Source organism: Ovis canadensis, chromosome 11 (assembly GCF_042477335.2).
Source record: "Ovis canadensis isolate MfBH-ARS-UI-01 breed Bighorn chromosome 11, ARS-UI_OviCan_v2, whole genome shotgun sequence".
Classification (NCBI taxonomy): Eukaryota; Metazoa; Chordata; class Mammalia; order Artiodactyla; family Bovidae; genus Ovis; species Ovis canadensis.
The window spans coordinates 16,568,702-16,593,340 of NC_091255.1; the positions used below are offsets into that span (position 1 = coordinate 16,568,702).

Genomic DNA, 24,639 nt, shown 5'->3' on the forward strand with positions numbered 1-24,639 from the left:
GCTATTGACGCCATGAGGGATTAGGGTTCCTGCTCCCGTTTCCTGTCAGGTCCTATTACAGGTTGTCTGAGATAGAAAAATCACATGTTTGTGCAAGTGATGGGTGGGTCGCTGGGCAGGCCCAGGAGACGGACGCCTCCAGTGCCTTTTCGGGTGAGTGAGGCACTCTCACGTGACCTCTGATTGGATCTTCACAGCGGTGCTGTGAAATACCGGGACTGTGGCTCCCGTTTCACAGATGGGGTAACCAAGGCTCAGAGAGCTGATGTGCCTGGCTCGGGGTCAGACAAGCAGCGGGTGGCGAGCTGGACGCCCCATCCAGGTCTGGGTCCAGGTCATAGCCCCTCTCCTCAAGGTCATGCCAGAGTCTGCCTATATCTGGTTGCCCATGAAGTTTCACTGTTGGTACAGTTCAGTTCAGCAAACGTGTTCTGAAACCTTATGTTACTCCTTTGACACTGCATAGCACAGCACCCCACTCCACGACAGCGCTTGTCCGCCTGCCAGCCCTCAGACTCCTTCCCCTCCATACAGAGTCACTGGAAAAGCCTCCAGAGTAGGAGAGTGAGACCTTGACCTCTCCGTGACCCGGTGCTGTGGAGTTGGAGGAACTTCTGTTAGGTGAAGTCACAGGTGTTCTAGCCTGTAGTTTGTGATTTTTTAAAAATTTATTTTTATGTTGAATTACAGTGTTGTGTTAGTTACTGCTGCACAACACAGTGACTCGATCATCCTGGTGTTTCAGTTCAGTTCAGTTCAGGCGCTCAGTCGTGTCCGACTCTTTGTGACCCCGTGAATCACAGCACGCCAGGCCTCCCTGTCCATCATCATCTCCCGGAGTTCACACAGACTCACGTCCATCGAGTCGGTGATGCCATCCAGCCATCTCATCCTCTGTTGTCCCCTTCCCCTCCTGCCCCCAATCCCTCCCAGCATCAGAGTCTTTTCCAATGAGTCAACTCTTCGCATGAGGGGACCAAAGTACTGGAGTTTCAGCTTTAGCATCATTCCTTCCAAAGAAATCCCAGGGCTGATCTCCTTCAGAATGGACTGGTTGGATCTCCTTGCAGTCCAAGGGACTCTCAAGAGTCTTCTCCAACACCACAGTTCAAAAGCATCAATTCTTCGGCGCTCAGCCTTCTTCACAGTCCAACTCTCACATCCATACATGACCACAGGAAAAACCATAGCCTTGACTAGACGGACATTACTCGGCAAAGTAATGTCTCTGCTTTTGAATATACTATCTAGGTTGGTCATAACTTTTCTTCCAAGGAGTAAGCGTCTTTTAATTTCATGGCTGCAGTCACCATCTGCAGTGATTTTGGAGCCCCAAAAATAAAGTCTGACACTGTTTCCACTGTTTCCCCATCTATTTCCCGTGAAGTGATGGGACCGGATGCCATGATCTTCGTTTTCTGAATGTTGAGCTTTAAGCCAACTTTTTCACTCTCCTCTTCCACTTTCATCAAGAGGCTTTTTAGTTCCTCTTCACTTTCTGCCATAAGGGTGGTGTCATCTGTGTATCTGAGGTTATTGATATTTCTCCCAGCAATCTTGGTTCCAGCTTGTGTTTCTTCCAGCCCAGCGTTTCTCATGATCCTGGTGTATAGGGAATGGTTAAACAAGGTCCTACCGTATAGCCCAGGGAGCTGTGTTCAATATCTTGTGACCAACCATAATGGAAAAGAGTAAGTTTGTGATTTTTAATTCTCCTTAAGTTTTGGACAAGAGAAATCAAAACTCTGAGGCCCTTCTCTGTCTTCCTAACCCCTTTGAGGAGTGGGCTATTGGTGAGCCGCTGACTGGTGAAACGTTAACGTTTCAGAAACAGTGCCTTAATCTTTGGGGGCAAATGTGGCCTCCCTGTAGCTTTCCATAACCAAGGATTTCTGCCTGTTGCCTGATGACGTGTTTGCTGCTAGAAGCTCCATGTGGATGAGATTCCACCCGTACTCGGTGGTGGTGGTGGTGGGAGGACATGATCATTCTGGGGGCTTGGGGTGCTTTTTTGAGGTGCTTGGGATGGAGTCTGCAAGGAAGGAGTGGAGCAGGCCTGATTGCAGGGACTGCTCGTCTGGTGATCATTAACTCGGCCTGGAGTCGAGTGTCCGGTTCTCCAGGGCCCTTCCTGCTACATTACCCTCGGGTGTTACGACGTCACTGGGGCTGGCTTCTGAGTTGGAATCAGGTGTCAGGAAAAGAGCAGGGCGTCTGGGGTCTGGCTGGTGAGCAGGGCCCAGATAGCTCAGCCGTGTGTGCAGAGGGCCTGCTGCGCCCCGGGCTTCCTTTCATCTCGGTGGCCACGTGCCCCATGATGGTGTTTGTCTTACCACAAGGCCTGCAAAATCTGTTTGCCCGCTTATCTGTTCTCTCTGGATCCTGCAAGTGGCAGAATCTGAAGAGAAATACATTCATTTCTTTGCCTGCTTGCCATCACTTAGAAACGCCCACGAAGCTCATTTGTTGAGATGAACAGGGCTAAGAGGCTGGATGAGAGATAAAGACCCCCCCATCCTGCCCCTCCTGCCCCCTCAAAGGCTGGGGCGCTGGAAGGATATCTTAGTTCCGTTCCCAGTTCAAGGACAGAGGCATTGCGCTTTGAGGCTGGGTGACTTGGGGAGAAGGTTCTGGAGGGATCAGCCTTCCTTACTCCAGCTGAGGCTGCTCGTCCTGGCTCTGAGACAGACTGGGAGCAGCGGCCCTGCGAGAGGAACTGAAGCAGCTTCTCCTGTCTCTGCCCACCGTGGTGCCAGGCGAGCGGCTGGGCTGGTTGCACAGGTTATCCGTCCCCACAGCCTGACGCTCCTCCCGGGGGTTGAACCATGGCTGCCTCTCTTCTGCCCAGCCAACTCGTGTTCCCTGCAGACTCAGCCCAGGTCCTGCTTTCACTTGAGCCCCTCATCAGAGGTACCCACCGCCACACCCTTCAGGGCAAAGCCATGACAGCCTCACCCGGGCACTTGCTCCCCTCCCTGCCACGTTGACCCCACGTTGTCTCCCAGCTCCTGGGTGCCCGTGTCTGGGGAGTACTGGAGAAAACCCACTGCCCATCTCTTCTGCTGAATCTTCCTTTCCCCAGGCTTTTTCTGTCTCAGAGTTCCAGCTTTCCCTCCCAGCCACCCTGGGCTGGGGGAGATGTCACTAGTCTCTCCCTGTTACTTTACGGAAGGGTATCTTTATTCAATTTGACTGTTGCTATTATGTGGTGAAACTTTCAATAAAAGTCGTGATTTATGAGATGTGTGTGGCTGCGGTTGTTTCTTCGTTTTCTTGCCTTTTTCTTGTTCTGCTTTTTTTTTTTTTTTCCTCCTCCTGCTTTGTCATCTATCAGGGAGAGAAAAGCCAGGCCTGATAATTTCTCGGCACATCCTGTGTGCACTTAGAATGTCAGCTGTCGGCCTGTCAGGAAGTTGTTTCTTGGGTGGGTTTCTGCCTTCTTTTACGGCTCCCCGCCACCCTGCCCGTCCTGCAGGCTGGCGATAAGGGGCAAAGGAAGGGCGCTGGCTGTGGGGCAGGTGGCCCCCCAGCGTGGCCCCCGGCCCCTTGCACCCGTCAGCCGCTGCATGTCCCTGGCTCTGTCAGCGCTTGATTGCTTAATAGCAAGAGGCCAACAGAATCCTTTCAGGAGGGTTCCAGAATTTTCTTTGTTATTGAGTACAGCACCCACCTCCCCAATCCTCTTAGTTTTTTTGGCCTGACCACTTTAGAAATCCTTCCCTTTCTCTTTTTTGTCAAGTATGTGCCTGCTAGATAAAAGGCCCTTGAATAGAGGGCCTCACGTACTGGGTCTTGGCTGCTGAAAATAGGCTAATTGGAGGTAGAAGCCAGTTGTCACAAAGGTGCCTGTGGCGGGGGTTGGGGTGGGAGGAGGAGGGACCCCAGGAAATGCCACGTAGACTTTTCCACCCTAGCCCTCCTCCTGCCTTTATTGTGAGCTGTTTGCCAGGATGCACCGAGGCTCTGTGGCGCCCCACATTTGTGCCCTGCGTGTTAAGCACCTGTTTCGCGCTGAGCCCCAGGGGGTGCATGAATGCATCTTGACCCCACAGCGGGGGGTCCGGGAGGGGCTGGGAAAGCTGGCTTGCTGAACTTGGACAGAGTGCAGACCGCAGGTTTCACAGCCCCGGTTTCTGAGGCCGAGCTGCCCAGAGCTGTGTGTTGGTTAGTCCCTGAGCCCTCCAGCCCCAAACTCCGAGCAAATGTGGGCTTGGGCTTCCAGTTGCGTAAATCTCAGAGGATCCCTGCTCCCGTGAGCTCCCCAAATCCGTTGAGTGTTCCATCTCCCCTGGGATCACTGGGAGCCTCATCACCTGCGTACTGCTGCTCCGTATCTATCCCCCATCTCTGGGCTGCCATCATCCGACAGGACCGCTCGTCTAGTTTTGTGTAGCTTCTCTCCGGCGGCCCATCTCTGATCCAGAGTCACGTGCATCCTGCTCCCGACTGCCCAGGGCTGTCTGGACCGGTCCTCTGGAATTCCAGAGCGAGAAGTCCAGCCTCACTGTTTCTGTTGAAGTCACTCAGGTCCCCAGGCACCTCTGCTCTGGGGAGGGTGCCCCTGAGCTCCTTTGTGTGTGGGCCCCCCCTCTCCAGGCTTCTGGAATGACCTCCCTTTCCCTTGCCTAGAAACCCCCACTCATTTTAGAGGGTCCTCTCACACGTTTCTTCTCCTGTCTTGGAGCCTCTCTTAAATCTTCCTTTTTTCCGAGCAGCGTCAGCTCTCACGTTTCCCACCATGACCCTCCACTGGTTGCTTTATGATTGGTGACATATCGCTTCCCTGGTCCTTCTTGGACCTGTCCCGTGTACCCCGGAGGTTTGGACGCTGAGGACAGGACTGTATATGTCACTGCTGTCCCGTAGAACTCTGTACAGCGAAATATACATTCTGTGCCGTCCGGTGTATATGGCCCCTGAGCATTTGAAATGGAGCTCGGGCAGCTGAATTGTTAATGACAAATAATTTAAGTGTAAGTAACCACATGTAGCTAGTGGCTGTCATGTCGGACGTAGCACACATGTGGTTGTTTATCTGTCTTTTCAGAAACTCTAGAACTGTGCTCTGCATGCCAGACAAGCCTCGTAAGTACTGCTGAAGGAAACAGGAATCACTTAGGTGTAGAGTTATATTAGCTGTGTGTTCTTTGCCCATTTTCCATGCAATGTGATTTTTAAGTTGGATTCAGTGGTTTATATACTTGAGCACCATCAATGCTTTGGGGCATACAAAGATGAATAAACATGGTCTTTTCCTGCGAGGAATTTGAACACGATGGGTAAATATGTAGTGATAATGGGAAGCCACTGTTCAGGAACAGCTTACATCCTGTGCGGGTGCAGAGACAGGAATCGTTTATGGTGTCTGAAGGGAGACGGGGGAATGCTTTAGAATGTTTGTTCATTCACTTAGCAAGTATTTATTGATTATCACTTATGACCCAGGTGCTAGGAATATATCTGTGAAGAAAACAGACAAAATTCTTAATCTCACAAAGCCTCCTTTCTGGTGGGAGGGAGACAGATGATACATAAAATAAGTAAATCATAATTGTTAGAAGATGATAAGAGGAAAGAAGGGCTCAGGAGTGGTTGGGTGTGGAGTAGGCTTCCAGTTTTAAATAGGTTGGTCTAGGAAGGCCTCGTAGCCAAGGTGACATTTGAGCAAGCATATTTGAACTGAGGCATGAGGGTTTGGAGAAGGGTGATGGGCAAAAGTAGGTAGCCGGAGATTTCTGGGGGAGACGGCAGCTTCAGTGAAGGCCTGGGGTTGTGGAAGTGCAGGGAGTGGCCACCAAGAGAGGCTGGCACAGAGGGGTGTAGAGAGAGTGGGAGGCAGGCTTGCAGAGGTGGTCTGGAACTTACTAATAAAGGCTGAAACCTACAAAACCATGTTGATGATTTTCGAGGTCTCTGCAGATAGCCTGTCTCTCTGATTAAAATATCAGCCCCCTACCTTCCACCCACCCACCACAGTGGTTCCTGCTATTACTCTTCTCTTCCCACAAGATTTCATTCCAAGTAGCTGCTCAGAAATTGTGTTGATAAAGGGACAGTTAAGACTCAGCCATATTCTTATGATGAGATTTTTGCAAAAGAAAAAGTGTGATAAGATCAGGTTTCTCCTCTGGGTTAATTGTACCGCCGGCTCTTACTGCCTTTTTTGGTCTCTCTTTGTACAGACAGAGTATTCTCCAGGGCCCCAGGTGGCTCAGTTTCTGTGTCTTAACGCATTCCTTTGACCTGGATCATCTTTGGGGCACAGAAAAGGTTTGGGGGAAGCAGGAAAGGAGCAGAGTAGAAGACAAAACAGGCCTTTAGGGGGACAGACTTGTGGCCAGGGAGAGGACTGCTGCATTTCCCAGTGAGTCTGGAGACCCGGAGACTTGGCGGCTGGACCGGAAGTGAGTTGTCCTGTGCAGACGCCACTTGGAGCACAGCTGTGCAAGACGATCATAGTTCCCCATGTGTCCTGAGTGTCAGAATCCGGACTTCACACAGGAAGAGAGGAGTGCCCTTGGCCAAGGGCAAGAAGGGGTATTTTAAACAGATTGCTTATCAGCCTGTTTTCAGGTGGCTGCTTGGAACTGCTGATATCTACAGTGGTAACCATTTCTCTCTGGAAAAACTTGACTCTTTAGACATCTAGCTTTTTAAAAGCAAAGTTGACCACTGCAAGTGTATGGCAGCGTGCCTTGAATGATAAACCATGTTCATGGGCAACTCTTCAGTACCAGTTGCTGTGAGTGGTAAGGTTTCTGCCACATGGATGCTTACGGCTGCCCACAGACAGCAGGTCACTCCAGCGCTCAGCACTCTCCCATCTAGGAGGGTGGCTCACATGGCAGCTTGGAGTTTGTACATGAACCACACGTAGATTCTTGATCCTGCAAGTTCTGAGATCAGTCGTGGAAAGTGTGGCTGAGGTCTGGAGCCAATGGAACGGAGACCTGATTTCTCCTTACCTTACTAAACATCTTGATGGTGTTAAACACCATTGGCCGTTCTTGAAATGCCCTAATTTTGTCATCACAGTTGTCATTGTGCGTGTGTGCGTGCTAAGTTGCTGCAGTCGTGTCCAACTCTTTGTGACCCTATGGACTGTAGCCCGCCAGGCTCCTCTGTCCACAGGATTCTCCAAGCAAAAGTCACTGGAGTGGGTTACCATTTCCTCTTGCAGGTGATTTTTGGGACCCTGGGATTGAACCCGCATCTCTTATGTCTCCTGCACTGGCAGGTGGGTTCTTTACCACTAGCGCCACCTGGGAAGCCCACAGCTACCACTGCTCTGTAACGGAAGGCTCCTGAATTTAGCAGGTTAAAGCAACCGTTGTATTATGCTCAGGAAATCCCTGGGTCAGGCGTTCAGACAGGGCACGACAGGAATGGCTGGTTTCTGCTTCATCATGTTTTAAGACCTCAGACCAGAAGACTTGACATCCAGGGGGTCACTTGAAGGCAAAGGGCCAGAATCACCAGCCCATCCCTGGTGCCTGGCCAGGGATGTCTGGAAGAGTGGAGCTCCAGCGTGTGGTCTGTCCATGCGCCTGGACTTCTTAGAGCATGGCGGCTTCGAGGTGGTTGGACTTCTTACTCAGTGGCCCAGGGCTCCAAGCATGCGTGTTCCAGAGGAAAAGGATGGAAGCTACAGCGCTGCATATTCGTTTACGTAGCTGCCCTGGGTCTTAGTTGTAGCTGAGGAATCTTTTTTGTTGCCACGCGGGATGTGGGATCAGGTTCCCACGCAGGTTCCTCTGTGTCGGGACCACAGAGTCTCAGCCACGGGACCGCCAGAGAAATCCCTACGGTACCTTTTGTGACCCGGCCTTGAAAGTCACACGCCATCCCTTCTTCTGCGTTCTGTTGGCTGGAGCAGTCATAAGTTACTCAGATCCAAGGGAAGGGGGCTAGACCAGGGGCCCTGGGCCACTCTGGGCAGAGCTGCTTTCTCTCATTTCTCTCCTCCTTTGGCCGTGGTTTAGGGTTTCCAGAAGATGTTGGGCTTCCTCCCTGCTTTTACTCCACCCTCTCATCTCGTTTACTCCCATGGTTTTAGTGGCCACTAAAATGGGGTATTCAGTCTGGGTCGCCTGGCTCAGTCTTTCTGCTGAGCTCCCAGCCAGACACACGAGTTGTCCTATGGACCGTGCGCATTGAATGCGTCCACACTGAACTCATTAATTGTTCCTCTGCAGACCCCTTATCTGGGCTGGTGTTAATGCCCTCATTGCCTCAGCCACCCAGTAAATTCAAAAACGCCTTCCCCTCTCTCATCTCTGCATCTGGCCATTTACCCAGTTCTGATAGTTTTGACTCCTTCTCCTTCTTAAATCTCTTCCTGCTTTGTTATGCAAAACACCCTTGCTTTAGTTCAGGGCCCCTTCATCTCGGACTGTTACGATAAGCTTCTAACTGTTCTTACAGTGTCTATTTTTGAGCCCTTCGATCTGTCCTCTGCAGAGTGACTTATTCTAAAACACCGAGCTGGTCTTGGTAATCGTGTCCTTCAAAACTTTGACCTCTTGTCTTCAAGATGAAGCGCAGTATCCTTCGTCATGGTCTGTAAGACTCCGGCGTCTCCATTCTGTATCTCCCATCAGACTCTCCTTTCCACTTGATTCCTCGTGGTGCTGGGCAAGCAAGGGTATTTCATGCTGTTACGACTGTGCCTGCCCTTCTGACTTGTCTTCCTGGGAAATTCCTGCTTATCCTTGAAAACTCTAGTCGGGAGTCTCCCTTTGACGCCTTTTCTGACTCTCCTGATGTGGTTCATTGTATTTCTCTCTGTGGTGTTGTGCACACTCTTGGCATTGTGTGTTTTTGTTAGACCACTAGTTAGACCTCTGGGAGATCTTCATGGAGAAGGCGATGGCACCCCACTCCAGTACTCTTGCCTGGAAAATCCCGTGGATGGAGGAGCCTGGTGGGCTGCAGTCCATGAGGTCACTAAGAGTTGGACACGACTGAGCGACTTCACTTTCACTTTTCACTTTCATGCATTGGAGAAGGAAATGGCACCCCACTCCAGTGTTCTTGCCTGGAGAATCCCAGGGACGGGGGAGCCTGATGGGCTGCCGTCTGTGGGGTCGCACAGGGTCGGACCCGACTGAAGCGACTTAGTAGTAGGAGGAGGAGGAGACCTTCAAGGGCAGAGAACTGAATCTTTTCATTTGGGCTCCAGGGCCTGATGGGGCCTAGGTAGTCACTAATGTCTGATGTCAAATACAATCAAGAGCCACTGACGCAGACGCTGGTGGTTGTCACTGAATCTGACTGCCAGAGGTTCCAGGCCCCTCCCTTGACCTTTAAGTGGTTTCTTATCAGGGGTCACGAATTGTCCTCTTTATACATCAAGATGACTCTACTGAATCACCAGAGAAAGGTCTGCCTGACTGCATCCCGCCGGACCTTTCGGAGCAGCACTCTGTGTCATCTGTGCCCCTGAACAGGACTGTGGCCAGCGCCTCTGCTTAGGAATGGAGCCTTTGATCTCTTGCGGCTGTGTCCAGCTTAGCAACCAGGAGTCCTGGGAATTGCCCAGGGTCCAGGGACGAGACGGGAGGATGCCCGGGGACCTTGAATTATCCACACACTGGCTAGTTCGACGGCAGGAAATATACGTTCCCTCTTTGTTCAGCCCATATGTATTGAGTGCCTGCTGCATGCCAGGCATTCTTCTAGGGACTAGGAATACCGAACATGCAAAATTCTGACCCTCGTGGCGCTTCCATTCTGGGGGGCGACTTGCCTCTCCCATACGAGGCTTCCATTCTCGGGGGAGCAGAGGCATCATCCCGACCCCAACTCATTTGGCCGTGAGCCCAGACCTCAGGACCTCGTGCGTGGCAGGCACTGAACAAATGTTTGTGGAGGGAATGAATGAGTGTTGTTGGACAAATGAGGTTTGACTGGGCAGATTTTTCTTCCTCGAGGGAAAGGAGCTAGATTTTATGAAGCGCTTGCCAGGTGCAGGGTAATTTCCCCGTACAAGACCCTGGTCTTCCAGGCAGAAGTGCCCTTCAGAGAGACCGGCACCATTTGTCGGGCCGCGTGGCTGATTTGACAGCCCTCCAGGGTGAACTGCAAAACGAGCTTGCCACCATTTGGCCGGCGGCTCCAGGTCCCTGGTTACTTCTCTGCCTCGATAAATAGCCGGCCCAGCCCAGTTAGCTGGGGTGGGCACCTTGGGGGACGTAGCTTTTCCTTCTCTCTTTCTCGTGGTTAGGTTGGCCGAGCGCAAGTGTTTTAAATGGAGCAGACCTCACAGCTATAACACATCTGTAACACTACACATTTAGTCAGGTTCCTGGTGGACCAAGTTCTGTTTGATGGGCAATGTTTTTGCTGCAACCGTTGTTTCCTTTTCCTCCCATATTTATCCCTCTGGAAAATAAAGTTTTCTTTTATGTGAGAATTTATAGAGCTACGTTCCTGGCATGAGGTGTGCACAGGCATGTTAGGATATCGGTGTCGTGGAGAAATACTACCTCCAAGGCATGTACAGCTTTTACCTCTTAACGGAGAATGACCTAACGTGGAGCAGTCTGTGACTCTTTGCAGGGTAAGGGGCTGCCTGGGTTAAGGCGGATGAAGATGCGGCTGGCTTTACACTGAGATGGCATCCTTTTCTTTGGAGCGTCATCAGTCCTTGGAGGACCTTGGTTGCCCAGGACTGCTGCTGGGGGTGGGCTGATTCAGGGTGGTATCTGAGAAATCCAAAGAAAGTAGACTCTGTCGTGATTCGTTCTTAAATTTGCGATGAGCCTCTCCCAGATGCTTTGCCTTTTCTTTTGTCTAGGGGACAGGCAGGGAAGCTTGGATTCCCACTCCCAGCCAAACCGAGAGAGCTCAAGTGGCTGGTGGGGCAGGGCAGGTGGCGGGCGAGAGGGACTTCGTGTGCCGTCACTCCGGCCCCGTGCTAAGCATGCTTCACGTGTTCACTCTTTTCATTCTGTTTCAGACCCCTGTCAGGGTCCCCTGGTGTATCTCTGTCAGAGTCAAGATTCTTGGGTTCCTCGTCCTGCTCTATCACTGCTTGGGGTGCTGGGGTTGGAACCCGGCCCTCCCATCTCCAGAATCTCCAAGTCGGATGCTCTTTTCCCCCCCTCCAAGGATCTCTTTGGTTTACAAAGAGCACCCTCCCTCTCTGGAGCAGGGAGCCGTTTAACAAAAGGTAGACTTGCTGGTGATTATCTTGGGTTTTCTTTCTCTGCAAGCACTTCTGCGGGTCCCCTCTTTCCCTCAGAGGCAGTTCCTTGTGGCCGGGTGGCAGAGACCAGACCGGTCCATCCTGGGAGGGAAGTTTGACATTTTTTTTTTCTTGACAGGTAAAATTTATGGCCTAACAGATGGCAGAGTGTGTTTCTAAAGACGACCATGCCAAGGGTGCAATGTGCTTATCTCCTGCGCCTCCCCACCTGCCCTCGCCGTCCTTCCCACCCTGGACGTTTCTGGAACTGCAGGGTGAATGACGGAGCAGGAGGGGGCCTGCTCATGGGGACGTGGACCCCAGGCTGCGTGCGGCCACTGGATCGGGGTCTGGGGGCCTTGCTGCTGGTGTGTGCTCTTCTCGCCACTCTTGTCTCCTTGCCAACCTCCAAGTGTTGATGTGACCCAGCCTGCCACAGTGGTCTTGCTCTTCTCTTCAACAGCTGGTCGAAGAGTCGTTTCCCTGTATAAACCCCGTGGAGGTTTTCTGTTGCTCCCTGCCTGACCTGGGCCCCTCATCTTTGCTTTCCAGCCACACCTTGAGCCCTGCAACCTTCAGGTCTGCGTGTAGCCTTTCAGCCGGCCCTGAAGATGCTGCGGCCTCTGCTGGGGAGGCCCTTCTCCCCTTCCTTTCTTGGCTCCCTCCTGCTGACCTCGAGGTCACGTCCAGCCCTGCACCCTCAGAGCCTCACCAGGCTGCAGCAGTGAGCCTGCTACTTGACTGAAAGCACCTTCAGGGCAGAGACCATGTCTTGGTCCATTTATCCGTCGGGGTGAAGATGGTGCCTGGCGCTTAGTAGGTCCTCAAAGCATGTTTGATAAGAGAATGAATGAATGAAGGAGGCTTGCCTCCAGAGACAGTCCTCTGCAGTTTGTACTGTCTTAACCTCTTGGTCTTCATTCTCACTCTCTTGGGATTCAGCAGATGTTTATTTGAGCACCTACTGTGTGCTGGGTGCTTACTTACTGATGGTGCTTATGGCAGATCCGTGATGGGTAGGTATTGCCTTCACATTGCCTGTTTCTCAGCTGAAAGGGGCTCAAGCCCAAGGTTGCCAGTTCGAGCCCCCGCCTCCTCCTGCTCATCCCTGGCTCGTCCCTCCTGCTCATCCCTGGCTCGTCCCTCCTCTCATGTGCAGTACGGTAATAGCACAGAGTCTTTGCTTTTGTTGAGATCGCCACCCCCTGCCCCCCTCCCCGCTTTCTCCCCTGTAAGATGGCACACGCAGCTTCTTGTGGAGCCCTGACTGTTCATTAGAACCATCTGGAGAAAGTTGAAAAAACACTGATGCCGGGGCTTCACCTCAGACCAATGAAGTCAGAATCGCTGAGGGTGGGTTCAGGTATCTAGGTTTTAGGGGCTCCCCAGGCTGTTCTAAGGTATAGGCGGGGTTGAACCCCGCTGTCCTCGGGGGAGTGTCAGGGAACCCGCAGCCTGGCTCAGCTCCGTGGATTAGGTAGAACGCGCTCATCAAGAACTGATTGCCCTGTGTGTCTGAAATATGTTAATGAAGGTAATCAAGGCTAAGGGTTAAGGCCGCCGCTCGTTCTGTTCATGAAATCAGCCGGAGCGCCTGGGGGATGGGACACCTTGGCTTCAGAGCCTGCCTGCTAGCCGGTTTTTATCCTTTCTCTCCCAAGAAGAGCCGTGTCCTTGATTCTGCAGTCCTCTCTGGAGCTGTCTTCCCCAGAGTCCAGTGGTGCCCAGCAAAGCCTGATTCTCCTTTACCAAGGGTCTGTCTCCTGACCGTCCTTCCTGACACGCTTTCTCGTCCCGTGCCTTGAGCTTTCCTACGTGTCCTGTATTGGAGGACCCAGCGACTCTTCTGGGTCCGAGAAACGGTGGAAGGCTTAATTTCCTTTAAAAAGTTAATTAATTATTTAAGTGACGCACAGTTGATTTGAAATGCTGGATTAGTTTCTGGTGTACAGCCAAGTGATTCGGTTGTCCATAAGCATATTCTTTTTCAAATTCTTTTCCGTTGTAGCTTATTACAAGGTATTGAATCCAGTTTTCTGGGCTATACATCGAGACCTTGTTGTTTATTTCATATATAGTAGTATGTGTCTGTTAATCCCTGTCTGTTTAACTTATCTCTGCCCCTCTTCTCTCCTTTGGTAATTGTAAGTTTGTTTTCTGAATCTGTGAGTCTGTCTCTGTTTTGTAAGTGTGATCACTTGTATCGTATTTCAGATTCCACCTAGAAATGATGTCACATGACACTTGTCCTTCTCCGTTTGGCTTACTTCGCTTAGTATCATAGACTCTGGGTCCATCCATGAGGTCGCAGATGGCATTATTCCATCCTCTTCGAAGGCTGAGTGGTATGCCTTTGTGTGAGCGCGTGTGCCGTGTACATGAGTATACATCCCGCATCTTCACCCGTTTATCTGACGCTGGACCTTTAGGTTGCTTCCGTGTCTTGTCTGCTACAAGTAGTGAATACTGGGGAATGTGGATCTTTTTGAGCCAGAGTTTCTCCCAGGAGTGAGATTGCTGTATCATAAGGAACCTCCACACTGTTCTCCATAGTAGCTGCAGGAGCTTACATTCCCTCCAGCCGTGTAAGAGGGTTCCCTTTTCTCCACACCCTCTCCAGCATTTATTTGTAGACTTTTTAATGACGGCCATTCTGATGGGTGTGAGGTGGTACCTCACTGTCGTTTTGATCTGTGAAATGCTTAACCTCTGAGTAGAACCCAACTCTCTGGTAGTTGCTACCCAGGTGACCTGCAACGTTTAAGGAAGAGTGATTTGGTAAGTAGGAAGGGATGGTCTGAACTCGTCACCGTAGCTGTGCGTTCATCAGTCCTGAGGACTGCAGATAGGCTGGTTTCAGTTAACACTGACCGTGGCTTTGTGCAGGGGCTCAGCCACCTCTTTCCTCCCAAGTCAGCACTGGGGAGGCTGGAGCCAGGGCCGAAGCCCTGAGTGAGGTTTGTGTTGGCAGCGTGGGCGCGAGGTTGGGCTGGCCTTGGGGGCTTGGTTGGAGGTACAGGAGCTTCCTAAGGGCTGCGTTCTTAGAGTTAGGATTTCACATTTGCCGTCTCAGTTGTGTTGTTCAGGTCAGGGTCTTAGGCCCATTTTTCAGAAGGCAAAGGTGACTCCCAGTGCCGTAGAGGGGCTTGACCTCTTGCATCTGATCAACCAGGGGGAGTTACTCGGTATGTTCAGTGCACACAGATGTGGTTGAAAGTGAGAAACCTGGGGGCAGAGAGAAGAATGTCTAATTGCTTCCTTTATCATCTCTGTCGGCGGGATTACCGTGGACCCACGCTTCAGCCGAGACCCCTCGCTGTGAGTCTCCCTCTGTGTCTTCAGGAGAATTCCGCCCTGGGTGGGTGGATCGGGTTCCCACGAATGGAGGGACAGACACCGGTGGAAGAGGCTGAGCTCCTCCCAGCTCGCCACCCTGTCGCTCCTCTTTCTGAGGTTTATTAAGAATCTACTTGGGCTGCTTGGCCCTGCGCTGGGGCTTTGGAGGCACCTCTTCGGTATGCAGAAATGCACGTCTTCCTCGGAAAATTCAGCAGTCGCAGAGGGCGCTTGCTTAATTTTGATTAATACCATTGCTGTTAAAGAGGATGGGTTTGAATTGCCTCTGTGTGTTGGTAATTGTTTGAACCCTGGAGAGAGTCTCTGGGGTCTTCTGTGTACTGAGTCCTCCACTCTGTAGCCAGTGCTGGGGGCCAGGGGCTCTGAGAAGGGTGGAGGCACCACCTGTGGATACAGAGCAGCTCGGTACCTGGGATGAGGGTGTGATGGCCAACCGACCACCTCGTTCATTCAGCATCAGATGACGCCTGGGTCATGAACCTTAATTTCCTGTGCTTTCCAAAGCAGCATTCCATCTCTGTACCTTTCTCTGTTACCTCCCAGCCCCCTGTCTGAGTGCCACTGGCTAGGATATTACTGTCTGATACCAATCTGTGGACAGGTCACCCTCTCTGGCTACAGCTGTTCCCCTAAGGGTAAGAGGAAGTAGTATTTTTTAAATTAGCCTGGGAGGGAGCCGGGCGAGGTCTCCGAGAGGACTGGGAGTCAGCTCCCTGCTAAAGCAGGCAGCTCGTCATTTCATTACAAGATCACGCTCTTTTAGGTGAGTTACCGTTGTTTTAATCAGAGGTAGGGTTGTAACCTGGCTATGCTGCCTAATTGTGTGTGAATTATATTCTAGCCCCATATAGACGAAGGCTATTTTTTCCCTTCCACTTTTAAAGTTTCTTAGAGTACATGCCAAATTGTAGCCTGAACCCTAATGCTGTCTGGCTAATAGCTATGGATGGAGAGAGAGTGCTCTGAGGAACATTTGGGGTTATGAATGTAATTAGTTTCCTCTGATGTTAGGTTAATTTCTGCAGTCGGCAGCATCACATATTGTTACACCCTTTGTCCAGTGGTTAGGGTGGGTGATTCAAGGTACCCAGAATTAGCTGGTGGATGAAACAAGTGGGAAGCATGCTTTCTTGGACACTTGGGTGGATAAAACAAGTGGGAAACATGCTTTCTTGGACACTTGGGTTTATTTTAAGTCCTGTTTGCATTCGGATTCTTGACTTAGGGATCTTTTTTGACCCGTTATTTAAAAAAAAAAAAAATCTCCAAACAGCTTTAGTGAGATACAATTCACAATCCAGATAATTTACCCATTTGAAATGTATAGGCCAGTGGTTTTTGATTTATTCACCAGTACGTGCACACATCATGATGGTCAGGTTTAGAGCATTTTCACCACCTCACAAAGGAGTCGCGTAGTCTTCAGCCATCACCTCCTGACTCGGCCCCAGGTCTGAACAGTCCCTCGTCTACATGCTGTCTCTCTGGGCTTCCTCATCAAAGTTCCGTATGAGTGGAGCTGCACGGTGTGTGGTCTTTTGTGGCCGGGGCAGCATTTTCAGAGCTCATCCACGTTGGAGCATATGGCAGTGCTCCGTTCCTTTTTGTGACCACATAATATTCCACTGGGCTTTCCAGGTGGCTCAGTGGTAGAAGAATCTTGCCAGCAGTGCAGGAGCTGCAGGAGACGTGGGCTTGATCCCTGGGTTGGGAAGGTCCCCTAGAGGAGGAAATGACAACCTACTCCAGCGTTCTTGCCTGGAGAATCCCACGGACAGAGGAGCCTGGCGGGCTACAGTCCATGGGGTTGCAAACAATCGGATATGACCCCGGTGATTTCCCACACAACGCACGCACAATACTCCATTATGTAGACAGATCACATTTAATTTATCCATCCGTCTATCCATCCATCCATCAATGGGCATTCAGGTTGTTCTGCTTTCTGATGAACAAACGAAAAGCAGACTGCTGCTGTGAACGTTTTATGTGGAGGGTTTTGGATGGACATATATTTAATCTCTCTTGGTGTATAGTAAGACTGGAATTGTTGAGACCTATGATGACTCCACAATTAGCCAGACTGTTTCCCTAAGAGAATGCACCATGTGATGTGCCCACCAGCAGTGTCTGGCCTGCTGGTCCCACATCTTGGCTTCAGAATTGAAAAGGGCCGAGTCAGACTTGCTCCTCATGCCCGCCCCCCGCCATCCCCCTTACCCTGGTTCTTTCTGCGGGGAACTCACGAGCAGAAGTGTAGGAGAGACTTCCCCGGTTGTCCAGTGGTTGAGAATCTGCCTTTCATTGCAGGGGACGTGGGTTCAATCCCTGGTTGGGGAACTAAGATCCCACATACTGTGGAGGAGCTAAGCCACCGCTTGAGCTTGAAGGAGGCGCAGGCAGCAGGCCTTCACTTGGGGCAGGGTGCCTTTTGCCAGGACGGGTCCTGCCCCTGTGGCAGCCCCAGGCCTCTGCGTGCTGTCAGAGGTGCTTGCAGCCGGTGGGTCGTTCTCCTCAGGCTGGCTCTGCTTCTCTGACCCCCTCACCACCTCGCCTCATGCTTTGCAGCAGAGTCTTGATCCCCGCCATAGCGGGTGTGCAAGTGATGGGTGTGGCTGGCCTTCCTCTGGAGGCGGGTTCCCATGGTCACACACGGTCTGTAGCTTCCTCCCGCCTACCACGTCATGGTGGAAGCGTCCTTGTGGGCCACAGTCTGCTGTCACCGAGGAGAGGGGGGCTGAGGTCACAGGGCCCTGGGGCCTCCCCCAAGGCACTCTCCTCATTGGTTCCTGCCACACTCTGGCTGATGGAAGCAGCAGATGGCTCCTTCACGGCTCAGGAGTCTAGATGGAGGTGGAGGTGTTGGCAGAGCCCCTTCCAAGGGTTTCTGTTACCTCTCTCGTAGCTTCTCAGAGCCGCCAGCGTTCCTTGGCTGTTGAACACGTTTACCATCTCCGTCTCCGTCGTCACACGACCATCTTCTGGTTTGTGTGTGTGTGTGAGACCCTTCTCCTCCTCTAATCAAGACTCCACATTGGATTAGGGCCCATCCTATAGGACAAAGGGCCATCTTGTCAAAGCTATGGTTTTTCTAGTAGTCATATACCAATGTGAGAGTTGGACCATAAAGAAGGCTGAGCACCAAAGAATTGATGCTTTTGAACTGTGATGCTGGAGAAGACTCTTGAGAGTCCCTTAGACAGCAAGGAGATCAAACCAGTCCATCCTAAAGGACATCAGTCTTGAATATTCATGAATATTGAATATTCATTGGAAGGACTATTCTTTGGCCACCTGATGCGACGAGCCAACTCATTGGAAAAGACCCTGATGCTAGGAAAGATTGAGGGCAAGAGGAGAAGGGGAAGACAGAGGATGAGATGATTGGGTGGCGTCGTTGACTCAGTGAACGTGAACATGAGCAAACTCCAGGAAGGAGATAGCAAAGGCCAGGAAAGCCTGCGGTGCTGCAGCCCGTGGATTGCAACGAGCTGGACATGACTTAACGAGTGAGCAACAGCAGCCACACCAGGTGCTTTCATCTCAAGATCCTTCACGAATTTTGCCAGCTGCAAGACCCTGTTTCTAGATAAGAACACATTCTGAGGTTCTAGGTGGACATGAATTTCGATGGACCTGCAAACCAGTGTAGTCTCTTTTCCACATGAGTCTAGAAATTTCTGGAGAAGATTAAGTTCCTGACTTGTGTTCTGAATTTGTGTGTTAAACGAGTTTTGCCTTTGGATTCAGAAGTGATGGTGACGATGGTGGGAGTGCGGCTGTTAGTGGTGGCGAGAGTGGTCGTTTACAGGGAGAAGGGAAGAATGGAAGGAAATACTGAGAGAGCCTGGGAATTTCAGAGGGCAGGTCTCTAGGAAGAAACACTCTGGAGGATGGGGCCATGGGGCATGGGACTCCTGTGACCTCAGTCAGCCCTCCTGGAGCTTCTTTACCATAGAAGGTCAGGCTTAGTTCTCAAATGCAGAGTTGATGATACCATACAGTCTTACCCAGGTTCTGAAGAATAAGGTACTCACCAAATTTAGAATCCCATATGAGATCGCACGGTCTCTGCCAGCGTACCAGTTCTCTCTTGTCACTCTGCCTTGCCTTTAACTAGCACGTGAGTCACCTTGCTGGGACTTGATTTTTTCATCTGCATAATGGGGATAATGGGCAGTCGGATTTGCGAATGGCCACCCACTGCGAGCATTCTAGTGTCCTCTGGGGGCTCTCCTTCAAGCTTGGGGTTCCCTCAGACAGGAGAACGGCTGCAGAGAGGCCCTGTGCTTGGGAAGTGGAGATGTCTCGTATTTTTCACCAAGGGGAATCTGAACTCTTTTTAGGAACATGGTTATGCCAAGAGCTGACTTAATTTCCTGGGCCTCTTTTGCACCAGTTTCAGACTCTCCTGAGCTATTTTCTGCCTTTCCATGCTTTTATTAGGACCACAGATTATAATGAAAGCATTTGTTGTTTGTTGTTGTTTTGTTGTTTTCTTGGGTGACAGTTAATATCTTGGGCCAGTGCTGGTGGAGTTAAATTTCCCCTTCAATCTCATCGGAAAAAGATTCTAACAGCCCCACCCTCTGCTCTGAGTACACACACACACACACACACACACACATACCTGCTTTATTAGATTTTATAAAAATACAACCAGTGGCTCCACTCCGAGTGACCATTTCAGATGGAAACACATATTTCAAAAGAGTTTTTGAAACTTAAAAAAAAAGTCAGCTCTCTGGTTAGAGGCAGGAAGGTGGAGTGTCCTTTGCAGCCCTAGTTAGCAGCTGGCTTTGGCCAGTTCGTATGTGTAAACAGCAATTTTCCAAACTGGAATGGATGCTGGGGTTTTCTTTGTTGAGCCAAGAGGTGCGTGGAGAGCAGTGGTGTTTAGTTAAATTATGGGTCTAGATGCAAAACTTTGCAGCAGTGATTTGTGAGAGCCTGAACCCTCCCAACCCCCTTTCTGTGCTACACACACACGCACGCACGCACGCACACACACACACACACACACACACACGCACACAACACTTCCCAGAACGTGGCCCTGGACTGTAAAAGGAGGCATCTGTTGGGGGAGGGGCTGTCCCCAAGGCTGCAGGGCTCTTGCTCTGGGTGGATATCTCATGTCTCCCAGAGTGAAAAGCATTCACATGCCCGAAGCGTTTCCCTCAGCCCTTCCGCCAAAAGTGCCAAGGCAAGGATGTTTCAGATGCGTCTCCTGGAGGGTTCCAGGCTGAGCTCTCTCTTGTGCAGATGGGTGGCTCTCGCCATCAGGGTGTGCTATGTGTGTCAGTGTGAAGGCTGTGGGTCGGAGAACAAGTGCCCGAAGTGCCTGGCACAGGGAGAAAGCACAGTGGGTCCCTCCTCTGTGCACAGAGGACTTTTCTAATGGATTTATTTTAATTGGAGGCTAATTAGTTTACAATATTGTAGTGTTTTTTGCCATGCATTGACATGAATCAGCCACGGGTGTACACGTGTTCCCCATCCTGAACCCCCCCTCTCTCCTCCCTCCCCATCCCATCCCTCAGGGTCGTCCCAGTGCACCAGCCCTGAGCACCCTGTCTCATGCATTGAACCTGGACTGGGGATATGTTTCACATATGATAATTTACGTGTTTCAATGCCATTCTCCCAAATCATCCCGCCCTCGCCCTCTCCCATAGAGTCCAAAAGACTGTTCTATACATCTGTGTCTCTTTTGCTGTCTCGCATGCAGGGTTATCATTACCATCTTTCTAAATTCCATATATATGCATTAGTATACTGTCTTGGTGTTTTTCTTTCTGGCTTGCTTCACTCTGTATCATAGGCTCCAGTTTCATCCACCTCATCAGAACTGATTCAAATGAACTCTTTTTAACGGCTGAGTAATACTCCATTGTGTATATGTACCACAGCTTTCTTATCCATTCGTCTGCTGATGGACATCTAGGTTGTTTCCATGTCCTGGCTATTATAAACAGTGCTGCGATGAACATTGGGGTACATGTGTCTCTTTCAATTCTGGTTTCCTCGGTGGGTATGCCCAGCAGTGGGATTGCTGGGTCATAAGGCAGTTCTATTTCCAGTTTTTGAAGGAATCTCCACACTGTTCTCCATAGTGGCTCTACTAGTTTGCATTCCCACCAACAGTGTAAGAGGGTTCCCTTTTGCAGAGGACTTTTAATAATACCAAGGACTAGAGAGTCGGGGGCCAGCAAGTCACCAGGCCTGCTCACTGTTTCCAAAGTCAGAAGAGGGTTAAAGATCTGGGGGTGCTGCGTGATTCCTGGGGTAAATAGAAGCCAAGACTCAAGGATGGGGAATAGAGAGGTACCCCGCCAAGGCATGTACACACACACACACACACACACACACACACACACACGTGCGCGCGCAAGAACACACTTACATAGACGTGAAACCTGGACAGTACTGATGGGGATTTGAGGACCTTCATTCCTTAAGAGTGCCCAGAGATGCTGGATACCACGTCTCCACCCTGCCCTCTTCCTGCTGTCCTCAGCAGTCATGGAGGTGGGAGGGAAACGGGAGAGCGTGTGATTCCAGCGTCCTCCGCTGCCCTCTGCGTCCCTCTCCAGAGGGCAGATCGTGGAGCAGTGAGCGGCCCGTGTGGCAGTGATACCCCCAGAACTGACAAAATGAAGCGCTCCCGTTTCCCGCAGCGCCCTTGGTGGGATGGGTCACCTGCGGAGCTCCCTACCACCGCCACGCTCCCTTCTCCTGAAGCCTTGACATCGGCGAGCGGCTGACCAAGCGTTGCCCATCTTCCCACTGGCCTCTTCACGTTCGGAAGGTTTTGATTAAATCTGTCTCCTTTCAGTGTTTGTTGAGTGGGACCCATCTCCGCAGCTGAACTGGTTCCTGGAGAGGATGTTTTAGTCACTTGAACACTTTGGCACATTGTCTGGGGCCTGGAATTTCTCATCCTTGTTTTAAAAATAAAGTATTTTAAAGACTGTTTTGGGACCATGTAGATTTATAACTGGGTGTCTTCCCCAGTGTATAGGGCTCTGCCCTGGCAGGTTTATGGCCGTAGGGCAACTGTAGAGGGTGTTGGAGGGGACCTTCTTGTCTCACCAGCTACTGGGGAATGAACGTGCTGTTGACTTCTGTTATTTAGAATGAACACATGTTGGTCGTGTAAATCTCTGCGTCCGTGTGAACGACTGGAATAGAAATAGGGCCAGCTGTCTACACCCACCTGGCTCTACACCATGTCTGGATGAGACCACGGGGTTCATTTTACGAAATGTCTCTCCAGAGTTGCTTTAAGTTGAGAACTCCACGAATGCATGTTTGTAGGTCACATTAGTGTTACTTTATAGCTATTTAATTGCTTTGCTGGAGCTAAAAAAAAAGGAATGAAAAATGTAAAAGGAAACTGTTGGGCGTCTTTGCCAATCTGAAACCACGTGGAGATGCTGGAAAGCGCTTTTGAAATGACAGTGGAAGAGAATGGGGCAACAAGGGTTGATTTATCAAAGTGTTGGATAAAGGATTTCTTTTTACTGCACCTTTGTTCTGAGCTTCAAGGATGGATTTAGTAACTGACTTTGGATTCAGGTACAGTGACCAGTGACCATGTATTTAGCATCTCTGAGGTGTCCCAGTGGACACTTTGGCATATGTTATTTCATTTAACAGGAATCTTGTGTGGTAGGCTAATTATTAAATCTCCATTTTAAAGTGGATTAAACTCCATATTTTTGTTAGAATGTAAGTTGCAGCACCTTGCTCGTAGTAGTATCTGCTGAACGAATGCATTAGGACAGTTAGGTTCATAGAATTTGGCGATTAGTGAGTGTAGGGAGAGATTTAAATGAGGTGAAGGCCTGGTGGAGCTTTACTGGGAAGGTGACCCCCCCAGAGGGACTGATAGATAAGCAGGGAGACAAGGAAGGAAAGGAACAAGCAGCTCGATAAGGTGCCTGCCCGTTAGCCAGAGGGGCTCAGTGGTGTGGACACCGGTGGGATCTTCATAGAATGTCCTCATGTACAGTAGCTCATCTAATCTCTTGTTCATCTGAAAAAGATGAAACAAATAGTAAAGGACGATTTTAAACACACGTGCTGACCACTGCCTGGTGGTCCCCAGCAGTGAGACATACGAGAGTCGTCAGGCCATGCGTCCCCGAGACAGTGGAGGACGTCCGCTCCGGGGTGTCCAGGTCGGGCTCGGTCCGTGGGCTCCGGTGGCCTGGGTCCCGTCTGGGAGCCACTGAGCTGAAGTGTGAGGGCCCAGGGTTAGGGAGCCTCCCCGTCGGGACCGCCCAGCCCGCAGATCTGGGAGGGTTCAGGGTTAGTTGGGAGCTCTGGTAGAGGACCGCCGTGCAGCGCCCAGAACCCAGCCCGGGAGGTGCTGTCCGTGGTCCCACTCAGACTGGGACACGGAAGCCAGGTCCCCAGCGCCTTTCACACTCCTTAGCACGGTGTGTCTTGACGGCTGTGCCCTCGGGCGTCGCTCTGCTGAGTCTCTACTGTTGGTTGGGGTTGTTGGTTCCTTGTCTCCTCAGATGTATCTGGAGACTAGGTAATAAGTGGTCCAGGCAGCCACGCCCCCCAGACTCGGGGGTCCTGCATTGACTTTTCATACACGTGAGTGACGTGGTGGGTGGATTTTCTTTTAATGTTCTCAGATTCCTCTCATCGATTTGGTTTGGGATTTCAGTCTTGGTTTTCTTTGTATGTTCTCATCAAACATTTTTCCCCCCAGCTTGATGGAAGTATAATTGAGAAATAAAATGGTGAGTTACTTAAAGTGCGCAATGTGACGATTTAAAAAAAAATGCTTTTATTTGTTTGTTTAATGTTTGGCTGTGCTGGGTCTCCGTTGTTGCGCAGGCTTCTCTCTAGTTGCAGAGAGCAGGGGCTCCCGTGGAGCTGTGGCTCTCGGGCTTCTCACTGTGGAGGCTTCTCTTGTTGCAGAGCACACCTCCAAGACGCTCGGGCCGCAGAAGTTGCAAGCCCCGGGCTCTAGAGCGCAGGATCAATCGTTACGGAGCACGGGCTTAGTTGCTCTGCAGCGTGTGGATCAGGGATTGAACCTGTGTCTCCTGCATTGGCAGGCGGATTCTTTACCACTGAGCCCCCAGGGAAGCCCTCCAGTGTGATGATTTGATGTGTGTGTGTGTGTATTGTGACGAGAGTCTACCCATTGAGTTAAGATGTTGTGTTTTCATTGTGTGTGACTAGGCTGGGGAGATCCTGTGTCCGCTGAGTTTTACATTTTTTAATTTGATGTTAAAGAGAAACCAAACAAACAAAGCAACCCGCAAACCCACGTAGCCTAACTTAGTTTTCAGAATAAAATTCCTTTTGCTGGTCTTCACTCTTCCATGTGAGGTTCTTGGTCCCGCTTTGAAGAGCTGACATCACTGAACTTCCGCCTCCTTTTGCTTTGGGACTGGTGGGATTTTGAAGGGGGACCATTTCAGAAGTTCATTTGTTTTTGTATCCACCAGACTTCGGGTGTGGGCTTCTGTGCGCCTGGCCCTGTGTTTGCACTGCAGGGCATCCTGAGAGGAGTCAGGAGACAGTCTGGGGGAGGAGGTAAGGAGGGTAGGATTATCACTCACTTTAGCACCAAGTGGAAAGTAGCGAGTGTGTGAGAGGCAGAGGGGCACGGCATTAGGGGGCTCAGAAGCGAGAGATGCAGCTTCTGGGTGGGGCAGCCACATAGGTGTTTGGCATTTTGGAGAAGAGCGTTGCATCTTGGGGGGTAGTCAGCTTGGCATGGAAGGTACAGGCGTGGAGAGGTCTCCCAAGGAGAACCTGCGTGAAGAGAGGTGGGGAGGCCTGGGGACAAGCTGGGCTTGACTGAGTGTAGGACACGTCAAGGGGAATGGTGAGAAACCCCGAGGGACAGGAGCCCTGGGGGCGGGCGTCGGGGGCTGACCCTCCCAGTGCCTGTCCTGCTGGCGGACACAAGCCAGCACCCAGAATGGCTCCGTGCAGGCAGTCTGCACAGAGCTGTGAATTACGTGTGAGTTTCTTACTGACAGATTCTGTGGGTACTTTCTGGGCAGCATGTCTTTCTGCACATAGTTCTCCTTTGTTCGCGTCTCTTCGGTTTAAAA

General features: G+C 51.0%; 1 protein-coding gene across 18 annotated transcripts in view; it reads left to right on the plus strand.

Annotated features, from left to right (window-relative positions):
- The window catches only part of MSI2 (musashi RNA binding protein 2), a 403,146-nt gene that overhangs the window by 117,951 nt on the left and 260,556 nt on the right, over positions 1-24,639 (plus strand). The gene's annotated exons all lie outside the window — the stretch shown is intronic.